Source organism: Scyliorhinus torazame, chromosome 20 (assembly GCF_047496885.1).
Source record: "Scyliorhinus torazame isolate Kashiwa2021f chromosome 20, sScyTor2.1, whole genome shotgun sequence".
Taxonomy (NCBI): domain Eukaryota; kingdom Metazoa; phylum Chordata; class Chondrichthyes; order Carcharhiniformes; family Scyliorhinidae; genus Scyliorhinus; species Scyliorhinus torazame.
The window spans coordinates 131,991,338-132,004,505 of NC_092726.1; positions in this window are offsets into that span (position 1 = coordinate 131,991,338).

A 13,168-nucleotide genomic window follows, 5' to 3' on the forward strand; every position below is an offset into this window, starting at 1 on the left:
GGCTGAGCATGGATATATTTTAAACATCTTCCAGGCCGATCATGGATATATTTTAAACATCTTCCAGGCCGAGCATGGATATATTTTAAACATCTTCCAGGCCGAGCATGGATATATTTTAAACATCTTCCAGGTCGAGCATGGATATATTTTAAACATCTTCCAGGCCGAGCATGGATATATTTTAAACATCTTCCAGGCCGAGCATGGATATATTTTAAACATCTTCCAGGCCGAGCATGGATATATTTTAAACATCTTCCAGGCCGAGCATGGATATATTTTAAACATCTTCCAGGCCGAGCATGGATATATTTTCAACATCTTCCAGGCCGAGCATGGATATATTTTAAACATCATCCAGGCCGAGCATGGATATATTTTAAACATCTTCCAGGCCGAGCATGGATATATTTTAAACATCTTCCAGGCCGAGCAAGGCTAAACTTTCAACATCTTCCAGGCCGAGAATTGATATATTTTAAACATCTTCCAGGCCGAACATGGATATATTTTAAACATCTTCCAGGCCGAGCATGGCTAAAGTTCAACAACTTCCCGGCCGAGCATGGTTATATTTTAAACATCTTCCAGCCCGAGCATGGATATATTTTAAACATCTTCCAGGCCGAGCATGGCTAAAGTTTCAACATCTTCCAGGCCGAACATGGATATATTTATAACATCTTTCGGCCGAGCATGGATATATTTTAAACATTTTCCAGGCCGAGCATGGATATATTTTAAACATCTTCCAGGCCGAGCATACATATATTTTAAACATCTTCCAGGCCGAGCATGGATATATTTTCAACATCTTCCAGGCCGACCATGGATATATTTTAAACATCTTCCAGGCCGAACATGGATATATTTTAAACGTCTTCCAGGCCGAGCATGGCTAAAGTTTCAACAACTTCCCGGCTGAGCATGGATATATTTTAAACATCTTCCAGGCTGAGCATGGTTATATTTTAAACATCTTCCAGGCCGAGCATGGATATATTTTAAACATCTTCCAGGCCCAGCATGGCAAAAGTTTCAACATCTTCCAGGCCGAACATGGATATATTTTAAACATCTTTAGGCCGAGCATGGATATATTTTAAACATCTTCCAGGCCGAGCATGGCTAAACTTTCAACATTTTCCAGGCCGAGCTTGGATATATTTTAAACACCTTCCAGGTCGAGCATGGATATATTTTAAACATCTTCCAGGCCGAGCATGGAAATATTTTCAACATCTTCCAGGCCGAGCACGGATATATTTTAAACATCTTCCAGGCCGAGCATGGATATATTTTAAACATCTTCCAGGCCGATCATGGATATATTTTAAACATCTTCCAGGCCGAGCATGGATATATTTTAAACATCTTCCAGGCCGAGCATGGATATATTTTAAACATCTTCCAGGTCGAGCATGGATATATTTTAAACATCTTCCAGGCCGAGCATGGATATATTTTAAACATCTTCCAGGCCGAGCATGGATATATTTTAAACATCTTCCAGGCCGAGCATGGATATATTTTAAACATCTTCCAGGCCGAGCATGGATATATTTTAAACATCTTCCAGGCCGAGCATGGATATATTTTCAACATCTTCCAGGCCGAGCATGGATATATTTTAAACATCATCCAGGCCGAGCATGGATATATTTTAAACATCTTCCAGGCCGAGCATGGATATATTTTAAACATCTTCCAGGCCGAGCAAGGCTAAACTTTCAACATCTTCCAGGCCGAGAATTGATATATTTTAAACATCTTCCAGGCCGAACATGGATATATTTTAAACATCTTCCAGGCCGAGCATGGCTAAAGTTCAACAACTTCCCGGCCGAGCATGGTTATATTTTAAACATCTTCCAGCCCGAGCATGGATATATTTTAAACATCTTCCAGGCCGAGCATGGCTAAAGTTTCAACATCTTCCAGGCCGAACATGGATATATTTATAACATCTTTCGGCCGAGCATGGATATATTTTAAACATTTTCCAGGCCGAGCATGGATATATTTTAAACATCTTCCAGGCCGAGCATACATATATTTTAAAAATCTTTAGGCCGAGCATGGATATATTTTAAACATCTTCCAGGCCGAGCATGGCTAAACTTTCAACATTTTCCAGGCCGAGCTTGGATATATTTTAAACACCTTCCAGGTCGAGCATGGATATATTTTAAACATCTTCCAGGCCGAGCATGGAAATATTTTCAACATCTTCCAGGCCGAGCATGGATATATTTTAAACATCTTCCAGGCCGAGCATGGGTATATTTAAACATCTTCCAGGCAGAGCATGGATGTATATTAAACATCTTCCAGGCCGAGCATGGATATATTTTAAACATCTTCCAGGCCGAGCATGGCTAAACTTTCAACAGCTTCCAGGTCGAGCATGGATATATTTTAAACATCTCCCAGGCCGAGCATGGATATATTTTAAACGTCTTCCAGGCCGAGCATGGAAATATTTTCAACATCTTCCAGGCCGAGCATGGATATATTTTAAACATCTTCCAGTCCGAGCATGGGTATATTTAAACATCTTCCAGGCAGAGCATGGATATATATTAAACATCTTCCAGGCCGAGCATGGATATATTTTAAACATCTTCCAGGCCGAGCATGGCTAAACTTTCAACATCTTCCAGGCCGAGCATGGATATATTTTAAACATCTCCCAGGCCGAGCATGGATATATTTTCAACATCTTCCAGGCCGAGCATGGATATATTTTCAACATCTTCCAGGCCGAGCATGGTTATATTTTAAACATCTTCCAGGCCGAGCATGGATATATTTTAAACAACTTCCTGGCCGAGCAAGGCTAAACTTTCAAATCTTCCAGGCCGAGCATGGATATATTTTAAACATCTTCCAGGCCGAACATGGATATATTTTAAACATCTTCCAGGCCGAGAATGGATATATTTTCAACATCTTCCAGGCCGAGCATGGATATATTTTAAACATCTTCCAGGCCGAGCATGGATATATTTTAAACATCTCCCAGGCCGAGCATGGATATATTTTAAACATCTTCCAGGCCGAGCATGGATATATTTTAAACATCTTCTAGGCCGAGCATGGATATATTTTAAACAACTTCCTGGCCGAGCAAGGCTAAATTTTCAAATCTTCCAGGCCGAGCATGGATATATTTTAAACATCTTCCAGGCCGAACATGGATATATTTTAAACATCTTCCAGGCCGATCATGGCTAAAGTTTCAACAACTTCCCAGCTGAGCATGGTTATATTTTAAACATCTTCCAGGCCGAGCATGGATATATTTTAAACATCTTCCAGGCCGAGCATGGCAAAAGTTTCAACATCTTCCAGGCCGAACATGGATATATTTTAAACATCTTTAGGCCGAGCATGGATATATTTTAACCATCTTCCAGGCCGAGCATGGAAATATTTTCAACAACTTCCAGGCCGAGCATGGATATATTTTAAACATCTTCCAGGCCGAGCATGGATATATTTTAAACATCTTCCAGGCTGAGCATGGATATATTTTAAACATCTTCCAGGCCGATCATGGATATATTTTAAACATCTTCCAGGCCGAGCATTGATATATTTTAAACATCTTCCAGGCCGAGCATGGATATATTTTAAACATCTTCCAGGTCGAGCATGGATATATTTTAAACATCTTCCAGGCCGAGCATGGATATATTTTAAACATCTTCCAGGCCGAGCATGGATATATTTTAAACATCTTCCAGGCCGAGCATGGATATATTTTAAACATCTTCCAGGCCGAGCATGGATATATTTTAAACATCTTCCAGGCCGAGCATGGATATATTTTCAACATCTTCCAGGCCGAGCATGGATATATTTTAAACATCATCCAGGCCGAGCATGGATATATTTTAAACATCTTCCAGGCCGAGCATGGATATATTTTAAACATCTTCCAGGCCGAGCAAGGCTAAACTTTCAACATCTTCCAGGCCGAGAATTGATATATTTTAAACATCTTCCAGGCCGAACATGGATATATTTTAAACATCTTCCAGGCCGAGCATCGCTAAAGTTCAACAACTTCCCGGCCGAGCATGGTTATATTTTAAACATCTTCCAGCCCGAGCATGGATATATTTTAAACATCTTCCAGGCCGAGCATGGCTAAAGTTTCAACATCTTCCAGGCCGAACATGGATATATTTATAACATCTTTCGGCCGAGCATGGATATATTTTAAACATTTTCCAGGCCGAGCATGGATATATTTTAAACATCTTCCAGGCCGAGCATACATATATTTTAAACATCTTCCAGGCCGAGCATGGATATATTTTCAACATCTTCCAGGCCGACCATGGATATATTTTAAACATCTTCCAGGCCGAACATGGATATATTTTAAACGTCTTCCAGGCCGAGCATGGCTAAAGTTTCAACAACTTCCCGGCTGAGCATGGATATATTTTAAACATCTTCCAGGCTGAGCATGGTTATATTTTAAACATCTTCCAGGCCGAGCATGGATATATTTTAAACATCTTCCAGGCCCAGCATGGCAAAAGTTTCAACATCTTCCAGGCCGAACATGGATATATTTTAAACATCTTTAGGCCGAGCATGGATATATTTTAAACATCTTCCAGGCCGAGCATGGCTAAACTTTCAACATTTTCCAGGCCGAGCTTGGATATATTTTAAACACCTTCCAGGTCGAGCATGGATATATTTTAAACATCTTCCAGGCCGAGCATGGAAATATTTTCAACATCTTCCAGGCCGAGCACGGATATATTTTAAACATCTTCCAGGCCGAGCATGGATATATTTTAAACATCTTCCAGGCCGATCATGGATATATTTTAAACATCTTCCAGGCCGAGCATGGATATATTTTAAACATCTTCCAGGCCGAGCATGGATATATTTTAAACATCTTCCAGGTCGAGCATGGATATATTTTAAACATCTTCCAGGCCGAGCATGGATATATTTTAAACATCTTCCAGGCCGAGCATGGATATATTTTAAACATCTTCCAGGCCGAGCATGGATATATTTTAAACATCTTCCAGGCCGAGCATGGATATATTTTAAACATCTTCCAGGCCGAGCATGGATATATTTTCAACATCTTCCAGGCCGAGCATGGATATATTTTAAACATCATCCAGGCCGAGCATGGATATATTTTAAACATCTTCCAGGCCGAGCATGGATATATTTTAAACATCTTCCAGGCCGAGCAAGGCTAAACTTTCAACATCTTCCAGGCCGAGAATTGATATATTTTAAACATCTTCCAGGCCGAACATGGATATATTTTAAACATCTTCCAGGCCGAGCATGGCTAAAGTTCAACAACTTCCCGGCCGAGCATGGTTATATTTTAAACATCTTCCAGCCCGAGCATGGATATATTTTAAACATCTTCCAGGCCGAGCATGGCTAAAGTTTCAACATCTTCCAGGCCGAACATGGATATATTTATAACATCTTTCGGCCGAGCATGGATATATTTTAAACATTTTCCAGGCCGAGCATGGATATATTTTAAACATCTTCCAGGCCGAGCATACATATATTTTAAACATCTTCCAGGCCGAGCATGGATATATTTTCAACATCTTCCAGGCCGACCATGGATATATTTTAAACATCTTCCAGGCCGAACATGGATATATTTTAAACGTCTTCCAGGCCGAGCATGGCTAAAGTTTCAACAACTTCCCGGCTGAGCATGGATATATTTTAAACATCTTCCAGGCTGAGCATGGTTATATTTTAAACATCTTCCAGGCCGAGCATGGATATATTTTAAACATCTTCCAGGCCCAGCATGGCAAAAGTTTCAACATCTTCCAGGCCGAACATGGATATATTTTAAACATCTTTAGGCCGAGCATGGATATATTTTAAACATCTTCCAGGCCGAGCATGGCTAAACTTTCAACATTTTCCAGGCCGAGCTTGGATATATTTTAAACACCTTCCAGGTCGAGCATGGATATATTTTAAACATCTTCCAGGCCGAGCATGGAAATATTTTCAACATCTTCCAGGCCGAGCACGGATATATTTTAAACATCTTCCAGGCCGAGCATGGATATATTTTAAACATCTTCCAGGCCGAGCATGGATATATTTTAAACATCTTCCAGGCCGAGCATGGATATATTTTCAACATCTTCCAGGCCGAGCATGGATATATTTTAAACATCTTCCTGGCCGAGCATGGATATATTTTCAACATCTTCCACGCCGAGCATGGATATATTTTCAACATCTTCCAGGCCGAGCATGGATATATTTTAAACATCTGCCAGGCAGAGCATGGGTATATTTAAACATCTTCCAGGCAGAGCATGGATATATTTTAAACATCTTCCAGGCCGAGCATGGATATGTTTTAAACATCTTCCAGGCCGAGCATGGATATATTTTAAAAATCTTCCAGGCCGAGCATGGATATATTTTAAACATCTTCCAGGCCGAGCATGGATATATTTTCAACATCTTCCAGGCCGAGCATGGATATATTTTCAACATCTTCCAGGCCGAGCATGGATATATTTTAAACATCATCCAGGCCGAGCATGGATATATTTTAAACATCTTCCAGGCCGAGCATGGATCTATTTTAAACATCTTCCAGGCCGAGCAAGGCTAAACTTTCAACATCTTCCAGGCCGAGCATGGATATATTTTAAACATCTTCCAGGCCGAACATGGATATATTTTAAACATCTTCCAGGCCGAGCATGGCTAAAGTTCAACAACTTCCCGGCCGAGCATGGTTATATTTTAAAGATCTTCCAGCCCGAGCATGGATATATTTTAAACATCTTCCAGGCCGAGCATGGCTAAAGTTTCAACATCTTCCAGGCCGAACATGGATATATTTATAACATCTTTCGGCCGAGCATGGATCTATTTTAAACATTTTCCAGGCCGAGCATGGATATATTTTAAACATCTTCCAGGCCGAGCATACATATATTTTAAACATCTTCCAGGCCGAACATGGATATATTTTAAACATCTTCCAGGCCGAGCATGGATATATTTTCAACATCTTCCAGGCCGACCATGGATATATTTTAAACATCTTCCAGGCCGAACATGGATATATTTTAAACATCTTCCAGGCCGAGCATGGCTAAAGTTTCAACAACTTCCCGGCTGAGCATGGATATATTTTAAACATCTTCCAGGCAGAGCATGGTTATATTTTAAACATCTTCCAGGCCGAGCATGGATATATTTTAAACATCTTCCAGGCCCAGCATGGCAAAAGTTTCAACATCTTCCAGGCCGAACATGGATATATTTTCAACATCTTTAGGCCGAGCATGGATATATTTTAAACATCTTCCAGGCCGAGCATGGCTAAACTTTCAACATTTTCCAGGCCGAGCTTGGATATATTTTAAACACCTTCCAGGTCGAGCATGGATATATTTTAAACATCTTCCAGGCCGAGCATGGAAATATTTTCAACATCTTCCAGGCCGAGCACGGATATATTTTAAACATCTTCCAGGCCGAGCATGGATATATTTTAAACATCTTCCAGGCCGAGCATGGATATATTTTAAACATCTTCCAGGCCGAGCATGGATATATTTTCAACATCTTCCAGGCCGAGCATGGATATATTTTAAACATCTTCCTGGCCGAGCATGGATATATTTTCAACATCTTCCACGCCGAGCATGGATATATTCTCAACATCTTCCAGGCCGAGCATGGATATATTTTCAACATCTGCCAGGCCGAGCATAGGTATATTTAAACATCTTCCAGGCAGAGCATGGATATATTTTAAACATCTTCCAGGCCGAGCATGGATATGTTTTAAACATCTTCCAGGCCGAGCATGGATATATTTTAAAAATCTTCCAGGCCGAGCATTGATATATTTTAAACATCTTCCAGGCCGAGCATGGATATATTTTCAACATCTTCCAGGCCGAGCATGGATATATTTTCAACATCTTCCAGGCCGAGCATGGATATATTTTAAACATCATCCAGGCCGAGCATGGATATATTTTAAACATCTTCCATGCCGAGCATGGATATATTTTAAACATCTTCCAGGCCGAGCAAGGCTAAACTTTCAACATCTTCCAGGCCGAGCATAGATATATTTTAAACATCTTCCAGGCCGAACATGGATATATTTTAAACATATTCCAGGCCGAGCATGGCTAAAGTTCAACAACTTCCCGGCCGAGCATGGTTATATTTTAAACATCTTCCAGCCCGAGCATGGATATATTTTAAACATCTTCCAGGCCGAGCATGGCTAAAGTTTCAACATCTTCCAGGCCGAACATGGATATATTTATAACATCTTTCGGCCGAACATGGATATATTTTAAACATCTTCCAGGCCGAGCATGGATATATTTTCAACATCTTCCAGGCCGACCATGGATATATTTTAAACATCTTCCAGGCCGAACATGGATATATTTTAAACATCTTCCAGGCCGAGCATGGCTAAAGTTTCAACAACTTCCCGGCTGAGCATGGATATATTTTAAACATCTTCCAGGCTGAGCATGGTTATATTTTAAACATCTTCCAGGCCGAGCATGGATATATTTTAAACATCTTCCAGGCCCAGCATGGCAAAAGTTTCAACATCTTCCAGGCCGAACATGGATATATTTTAAACATCTTTAGGCCGAGCATGGATATATTTTAAACATCTTCCAGGCCGAGCATGGCTAAACTTTCAACATTTTCCAGGCCGAGCTTGGATATATTTTAAACACCTTCCAGGTCGAGCATGGATATATTTTAAACATCTTCCAGGCCGAGCATGGAAATATTTTCAACATCTTCCAGGCCGAGCACGGATATATTTTAAACATCTTCCAGGCCGAGCATGGATATATTTTAAACATTTTCCAGGCCGAGCATGGATATATTTTAAACATCTTCCAGGCCGAGCATACATATATTTTAAACATCTTCCAGGCCGAGCATGGATATATTTTAAACATCTTCCAGGCCGAACATGGATATATTTTAAACATCTTCCAGGCCGAACATGGATATATTTTAAACATCTTCCAGGCCGAGCATGGATATATTTTCAACATCTTCCAGGCCGAGCATGGATATATTTTAAACATCTTCCAGGCCGAACATGGATATATTTTAAACATCTTCCAGGCCGAGCATGGATATATTTTCAACATCTTCCAGGCCGACCATGGATATATTTTAAACATCTTCCAGGCCGAACATGGATATATTTTAAACATCTTCCAGGCCGAGCATGGCTAAAGTTTCAACAACTTCCCGGCTGAGCATGGATATATTTTAAACATCTTCCAGGCTGAGCATGGATATATTTTAAACATCTTCCAGGCCGAGCATGGATATATTTTAAACATCTTCCAGGCCCAGCATGGCAAAAGTTTCAACATCTTCCAGGCCGAACATGGATATATTTTAAACATCTTTAGGCCGAGCATGGATATATTTTAAACATCTTCCAGGCCGAGCATGGCTAAACTTTCAACATTTTCCAGGCCGAGCTTGGATATATTTTAAACACCTTCCAGGTAGAGCATGGATATATTTTAAACATCTTCCAGGCCGAGCATGGAAATATTTTCAACATCTTCCAGGCCGAGCACGGATATATTTTAAACATCTTCCAGGCCGAGCATGGATATATTTTAAACATCTTCCAGGCCGAGCATGGATATATTTTAAACATCTTCCAGGCCGAGCATGGATATATTTTCAACATCTTCCAGGCCGAGCATGGATATATTTTAAACATCTTCCTGGCCGAGCATGGATATATTTTCAACATCTTCCACGCCGAGCATGGATATATTTTCAACATCTTCCAGGCCGAGCATGGATATATTTTAAACATCTGCCAGGCCGAGCATGGGTATATTTAAACATCTTCCAGGCAGAGCATGGATATATTTTAAACATCTTCCAGGCCGAGCATGGATATGTTTTAAACATCTTCCAGGCCGAGCATGGATATATTTTAAAAATCTTCCAGGCCGAGCATGGATATATTTTAAACATCTTCCAGGCCGAGCATGGATATATTTTCAACATCTTCCAGGCCGAGCATGGATATATTTTCAACATCTTCCAGGCCGAGCATGGATATATTTTAAACATCATCCAGGCCGAGCATGGATATATTTTAAACATCTTCCAGGCCGAGCATGGATATATTTTAAACATCTTCCAGGCCGAGCAAGGCTAAACTTTCAACATCTTCCAGGCCGAGCATGGATATATTTTAAACATCTTCCAGGCCGAACATGGATATATTTTAAACATCTTCCAGGCCGAGCATGGCTAAAGTTCAACATCTTCCCGGCCGAGCATGGTTATATTTTAGACATCTTCCAGCCCGAGCATGGATATATTTTAAACATCTTCCAGGCCGAGCATGGCTAAAGTTTCAACATCTTCCAGGCCGAACATGGATATATTTATAACATCTTTCGGCCGAGCATGGATCTATTTTAAACATTTTCCAGGCCGAGCATGGATATATTTTAACCATCTTCCAGGCCGAGCAGACATATATTTTAAACATCTTCCAGGCCGAACATGGATATATTTTAAACATCTTCCAGGCCGAGCATGGATATATTTTCAACATCTTCCAGGCCGACCATGGATATATTTTAAACATCTTCCAGGCCGAACATGGATATATTTTAAACATCTTCCAGGCCGAGCATGGCTAAAGTTTCAACAACTTCCCGGCTGAGCATGGATATATTTTAAACATCTTCCAGGCTGAGCATGGTTATATTTTAAACATCTTCCAGGCCGAGCATGGATATATTTTAAACATCTTCCAGGCCCAGCATGGCAAAAGTTTCAACATCTTCCAGGCCGAACATGGATATATTTTAAACATCTTTAGGCCGAGCATCGATATATTTTAAACATCTTCCAGGCCGAGCATGGCTAAACTTTCAACATTTTCCAGGCCGAGCTTGGATATATTTTAAACACCTTCCAGGTCGAGCATGGATATATTTTAAACATCTTCCAGGCCGAGCATGGAAATATTTTCAACATCTTCCAGGCCGAGCACGGATATATTTTAAACATCTTCCAGGCCGAGCATGGATATATTTTAAACATCTTCCAGGCCGAGCATGGATATATTTTAAACATCTTCCAGGCCGAGCATGGATATATTTTCAACATCTTCCAGGCCGAGCATGGATATATTTTAAACATCTTCCTGGCCGAGCATGGATATATTTTCAACATCTTCCACGCCGAGCATGGATATATTCTCAACATCTTCCAGGCCGAGCATGGATATATTTTCAACATCTGCCAGGCCGAGCATGGGTATATTTAAACATCTTCCAGGCAGAGCATGGATATATTTTAAACATCTTCCAGGCCGAGCATGGATATGTTTTAAACATCTTCCAGGCCGAGCATGGATATATTTTAAAAATCTTCCAGGCCGAGCATGGATATATTTTAAACATCTTCCAGGCCGAGCATGGATATATTTTCAACATCTTCCAGGCCGAGCATGGATATATTTTCAACATCTTCCAGGCCGAGCATGGATATATTTTAAACATCATCCAGGCCGAGCATGGATATATTTTAAACATCTTCCATGCCGATCATGGATATATTTTAAACATCTTAAAGGCCGAGCAAGGATAAACTTTCAACATCTTCCAGGCCGAGCATGGATATATTTTAAACATCTTCCAGGCCGAACATGGATATATTTTAAACATATTCCAGGCCGAGCATGGCTAAAGTTCAACAACTTCCCGGCCGAGCATGGTTATATTTTAAACATCTTCCAGCCCGAGCATGGATATATTTTAAACATCTTCCAGGCCGAGCATGGCTAAAGTTTCAACATCTTCCAGGCCGAACATGGATATATTTATAACATCTTTCGGCCGAACATGGATATATTTTAAACATCTTCCAGGCCGAGCATGGATATATTTTCAACATCTTCCAGGCCGACCATGGATATATTTTAAACATCTTCCAGGCCGAACATGGATATATTTTAAACATCTTCCAGGCCGAGCATGGCTAAAGTTTCAACAACTTCCCGGCTGAGCATGGATATATTTTAAACATCTTCCAGGCTGAGCATGGTTATATTTTAAACATCTTCCAGGCCGAGCATGGATATATTTTCAACATCTTCCAGGCCGAGCATGGATATATTTTAAACATCTTCCTGGCCGAGCATGGATATATTTTCAACATCTTCCACGCCGAGCATGGATATATTCTCAACATCTTCCAGGCCGAGCATGGATATATTTTCAACATCTGCCAGGCCGAGCATGGGTATATTTAAACATCTTCCAGGCAGAGCATGGATATATTTTAAACATCTTCCAGGCCGAGCATGGATATGTTTTAAACATCTTCCAGGCCGAGCATGGATATATTTTAAAAATCTTCCAGGCCGAGCATGGATATATTTTAAACATCTTCCAGGCCGAGCATGGATATATTTTCAACATCTTCCAGGCCGAGCATGGATATATTTTCAACATCTTCCAGGCCGAGCATGGATATATTTTAAACATCATCCAGGCCGAGCATGGATATATTTTAAACATCTTCCATGCCGATCATGGATATATTTTAAACATCTTAAAGGCCGAGCAAGGATAAACTTTCAACATCTTCCAGGCCGAGCATGGATATATTTTAAACATCTTCCAGGCCGAACATGGATATATTTTAAACATATTCCAGGCCGAGCATGGCTAAAGTTCAACAACTTCCCGGCCGAGCATGGTTATATTTTAAACATCTTCCAGCCCGAGCATGGATATATTTTAAACATCTTCCAGGCCGAGCATGGCTAAAGTTTCAACATCTTCCAGGCCGAACATGGATATATTTATAACATCTTTCGGCCGAACATGGATATATTTTAAACATCTTCCAGGCCGAGCATGGATATATTTTCAACATCTTCCAGGCCGACCATGGATATATTTTAAACATCTTCCAGGCCGAACATGGATATATTTTAAACATCTTCCAGGCCGAGCATGGCTAAAGTTTCAACAACTTCCCGGCTGAGCATGGATATATTTTAAACATCTTCCAGGCTGAGCATGGTTATATTTTAAACATCTTCCAGGCC